The sequence below is a fragment of the Littorina saxatilis genome, linkage group LG8 (genome assembly GCF_037325665.1).
Source record: "Littorina saxatilis isolate snail1 linkage group LG8, US_GU_Lsax_2.0, whole genome shotgun sequence".
NCBI lineage: Eukaryota > Metazoa > Mollusca > Gastropoda > Littorinimorpha > Littorinidae > Littorina > Littorina saxatilis.
This window is the reverse complement of record NC_090252.1, coordinates 33,060,491-33,065,681: the sequence shown is the minus strand read 5'-3', so window position 1 is coordinate 33,065,681 and position 5,191 is coordinate 33,060,491. Positions and strand designations below refer to the sequence as shown.

Here is a 5,191-nt window from a genome sequence, read left to right as displayed (position 1 = left end):
GAAATTGATTTCGAAAATTTAATTTTGATAATAATTTTTATATTTTTAATTTTCAGAGCTTGTTTTTAATCCAAATATAACATATTTATATGTTTTTGGAATCAAAAAATAATGGAGAATAAGATAAACGTAAATTTGGATCGTTTTATAAAAATTTTTTTTTTTACAATTTTCAGATTTTTAATTATCAAAGTCATCAATAAATTTTTAAGCCACCAAGCTGAAATGCAATACCGAAGTCCGGGCTTCGTCGGAGATTACTTGACCAAAATTTCAACCAATTTGGTTAAAAAAATGAGAACGTGACAGTGCCGCCTCAACTTTCACGAAAAGCCGGATATGACGTCATCAAAGACATTAATAAAAAAAATGAAAAAAAACGTTCGGGGGATATCATACCCAGGAACTCGCATGTAAAATTTCATAAAGATCGGTCCAGTAGTTTAGTCTGAATCGCTTTACACACACACACACACACACACACACACACACACACACACACACACACACACACCACACACACACACCACATACACACACATACACCACGACCCTCGTCTCGATTCCCCCCCTCTACGTTAAAACATTTAGTCAAAACTTGACTAAATGTAAAAAGGTGGACACATCACAGATACCGACACAACTAATTTTTACAAGGGAAACAAAGCAGGAACTGTGTGTAACTTCTTAATCTGTTTGGTTATATCTGTCAATTTACGGGCAACGAGTGTGATGTCATACATTGACATAGTTGTGTCATCTTTCAGAAATCGATCGCATATGTCTGCTACTTCTATTGAATGTCATTCAGCTACAGCATAGAGGCGAGGAATTCACTTTCGAGACCCTGTACTTGTACATTGACCGTGAAATGCGTTCCCAAACAAAACGATGGGGGAATTTCCGGATGTTTTATCGGTCAAAACTCAATTCTCTTGTGAAATAAATGATGGAAAAAGCTTCTTTTGTTAAAACTTACTGGTGCTTGTATCGGATCACACTTTCGCTACTCCCGTACAAAGAGCGCTTCATGCGTTCTGTTTACCCTCGACAGCAAACACGTGCGCGTTGTGTTTACGAGCATTTTGAATGAATAGACATCGATTGTTAGACTATGGCTGACAGGCTTTCACAAAAACAGGAAAAGTTTGCTTGGCTAAATCTTTTCATTTCATTTTTTTCTCAATATATGTGTCTGCTTCATTTTGCTTTGTTCTTGACTGTTGGTTGTTGCTGAAAGTGGTGGTTGTGGCGATGGCATTGTTGTTGTTGTTGTTGTTGTTGTTGTTATAGTGATGGTGGTGGTGGTGGTCGTTGTCGTCGTCGTCGTAATCGTAATCGTAGTGGTGGTGGTGGTTGTTGTGGTTGTTCTTCCTTTTGTTTCATAATTGCTTATGCTCCATTGCAGATCTAGGATAATTATTCTCTCTTCTCACGTTTGACACGCATGAGATGATCTTTTTTGTGCTTTTGTACAGTTGATCCGCAATACGACATGACAGTATCTGCAACACACACACACACACACACACACACACACACACACACACACACACACACACACACACACACACACACACACACACACTCACACACACACACACACACACTCACACACACACACTTACACACACACACACACACACACACACACACACACACACACACACACACACACACACGTGGTTACAAACAACATCGAGATGGAGATTAAGAGCAATAAGGAAAACCCATGTTCTTGCTAAAATCAAAATGCGCATCTCACGGTCGGGTGTCCTTGAAATATCAACGTGAAGTTGAGTTGTCTAATGTTCATAAAGGTGTTTCTCTGTGTAACCTGAGCCATTTTAAAGCAGCAGTATCAGTTACACGCATTGCACACTCACATGTGAATGTCATGAAAAATGAGAGGCGACCCTTTCTTAAAAAAATACTTTATCGTTGTCATTGCTTTTTCCCTGTCATGCAATGTGCGCGACCGCACTAACGTAATTCTGTAAAGAACTTCCCGGTGGCTTAAACTTGTGTGAGCCGACGTTAAGGTGCATTTGATTCGTTTCAACACGACCTGTAACTTGAAACGCAAGACGCCCTTGACTCAAAGCTGAAGATATATGACACTGTTTGTACGGTTAGGGGGGACTGTGGCTCAGTCAGTAGTGCACTGGCTTTGCAACCAGTTCGTCGCTATCGGCGTTGGTTCGAACTCAAGCACGGTATTTACGGAGGTTTTTGTTTCCGTATTTCTCAGAATCTTCTTCTTCTTCTTCTTCTTCTTCTGCTTCTTCTTCTTCTTTAGCGTTCCAGAAATTCTGGTGACGTGTGAGCTCGTTTGCCCATTTGGGTTCCCACATTATACTCTGAGAGCATAGTCAGCTTCACTCCGCTTTCTTTGAGAAGGCATGCTGGGTATTTTCGTGTTTCCATAACCCACCGAACTCCGACATGGATTACAGGATCTGTTCCGTGCGCACTTGGTCTTGTGCTTGCGTGTACACACGAAGGGGGTTAAGTCACTAGCAGGTCTGCACATAAGTTGACCTGGGAGATCGGAAAAATCTTCACTCTTAACCCAATCTTCACCCCAACGTACCTCCACTCCAAAGCATAAGTGAGGGCCCCAAAGGGTTAAAATCGTGATCGTGATTGGCGTTTTTTGACCTTTCTGTGACCGTGATTGCCGAAATTTCCATTTCTGTGATCGTGATGGGACTTTGCCCGTGATCCGTGATGACAAAAAAATCAAGTCTCGTGATCGTGATCGTCATTTGTTTTCGTGATCGTGATGGGCATTATTACAAAGCATTTTATTTTCAACGTACATTTTTCACAGCTGTATCACTCTATGATCCTCTATTCGTCAAGGTGTTTGTGATCGTGAAAACAAAAATCAAGGTAACTGTGATCGTGAAAGCTAACATTTTCCTTCCCGTGATCGTGATGATACCCCCCCTTTGGGGCCCTCATGTGTCTTGTGCCTTTGTGACGAAGGGGAGCACATTGTCACCTATTGTATGCAAGATTTAGGTCGTGAATCTTGACATATGGAAATTTGTATTTACACTTGCGAGTATCATTTTCTAACACGCACAGCAAGTAACAACGAGGGGAAAAGTTAGCATGCGCGTGTGTAAGTATGTGTGTGTGTTTGTGTGTGTGTGTGTGTGTGTGTGTGTGAGTGTGTGTGTGTGAGTGTGTGCAAGTGTATGTGTGTGTGTGTTTGTGTGTGTGTGTGTGTGTGTGTGTGTGTACCCCCGTGAGAGAGATATTCATATTCATAACATATGCACCTACGCAATTTTATCATGTACACATTCTGTTATACATTTATATAACACTATTTTAAAATACGATGAAGAATTCATTATATTAGGTGGTGACTTTGACTTGCTGTTGTTGTTGTTGTTGTTGTTCTTGCTGTTGTTGTTGTTGTTGCTGCTGTTGTTGCTGTTGTTGTTGTTGTTGTTGTTGTTGTTGTTGTTGTTGTTGTTGTCGTCGTTATCAGTAGGCGTATAATGCAATGAGTGTAAGGATGCATGAGTGTTTTTCACACCAGGACAAATTACAATGGTTGTTATGCGATATGGCGGAATAAATTCTTGTTCTTTAAAAAAATAAAAGTAGTGCATGTGCTTTATCCATTCAGACTGTCGAGGAGAACTGTGTCCCAAGGTCGCCTGTCTTCTGTTGAAAAACATTATGTGGGAGATTTGTGCGAAAAGCTTTGGGTGCTTCTGGGGCGTACGGAAAACCACACGCGTTTAACGAACACAAGGACGCTTTGATTTTAACGCTTTCGCACTCTAATGTGCTTGTCAAGTGAGTATAAGAAGTTGTCAATTTTAATCAAAATTCAAAAATTCTTAAACTTACCGGAAAGTTGTCGACAGAGGAAGCAGAGGAGATGTTATGCCCCATCCCTGTATCACCGCCGATAGAGAATGAAATAACATGTATAAAATATTCCGTGAGCGATCATTAGAAATAATAGTTCTGAATGTCATTAAGCACTATCCAATGACAAGCATCTGCTGAAATTAATGCACAGCATAATATTGGCTTATGCATCTCAAACAAACGCGACTAAGAAATGTATGGCTACCACAAACAACGGTTTTCCATATGACCTGTTTTCAAAGGCAATATCACTGTGTTCAGACCAAAGCATACTGAGTGCATCGAACAATATCGGTTGATAATACTGCAAATCGATAAGTGGACATGACACACGGAGAGGAGAAAGCCTAATTCGTGTATGTGTGTGTGTGTGTGTGTGTGTGTGTGTGTGTGTGTGTGTGTGTGTGTGTACGTGTGTGTCCCTGTTTGGATATGTTTAAAAGCCAGTATGTGAAAGGTGATGGAGATTAGATCTCTGCAGCCAAAGGGACAAGACGAGAGTTTACTGTATTAACCCGGCGGTCGGTTTTTACCGTCTTGCCAAAAGCTATTCATGTCTACATGTCTTTATGTCTGATGCCTGATGTCTAGCCGAACGACGAATAAAAACACCACCCTGTACCTTCGTGTTTGAAGTTGGTCTTCCATGAACGCATGTGTGTGAAAGTGTTGCACTATACGCATAAACAATCAAGATCCTGCACTCCTCACATATGCCATCCAAAAATTGTGTCATGTCTTCCTTTCCATTGAAATGACACTTGCAATTTCACATTCGAGTGCTTGCACTGCTATAATTGTTGCAAATTCTGAATGTGCCTTAGCATGCTTTCCCGCTTTAGGGTATCAAGTTATTGCTAGATCACAGGCGCCAGAGAATAACATGTTTTTCTTGGAGCAGAGTCAGTCTTTGCAAAAGTGTGTTTGTTTGTTTGTTTGTCTGTTTGTTTGTTTTTAACGACCTGAAAAAACTGCAATTAAAATGTTTGGCCTGTTAATGAAAGGCGTAATTATAGATAGTTTTTGCTAAGTGGCATTCTGTGTCCAAAAGTAAAATCCGAATTACTCAACAGAAACCCGCTTAGAAAGTGTGCGGGCGGGGATGTAGCTCAGTCGGTAGCGCGCTGGATTTGTATCCAGTTGGCCGCTGTCAGCGTGAGTTCGTCCCCACGTTCGGCGAGAGATTTATTTCTCAGAATCAACTTTGTGTGCAGACTCTCCTCGGTGTCCGAACACCCCCGTGTGTACCCCCCGTGTGTACACGCAAGCACAAGACCAAGTGCGCACGAAAAAG

The 5,191-nt window shown here is 41.2% G+C and overlaps 1 long non-coding RNA gene across 1 annotated transcript; it reads right to left on the bottom strand.

Moving 5' to 3' along the window:
• Positions 1-621: 621 nt before the first annotated feature.
• On the bottom strand, positions 622-4,659 carry LOC138972271 (uncharacterized). Its single transcript, XR_011457523.1, has 3 exons — positions 4,520-4,659; positions 3,874-3,920; positions 622-1,505 (listed from the first exon to the last, which is right to left on the bottom strand). It is a non-coding gene; the product is annotated as an uncharacterized lncRNA (long non-coding RNA).
• Between the last annotated feature and the right edge of the window lie 532 nt (positions 4,660-5,191).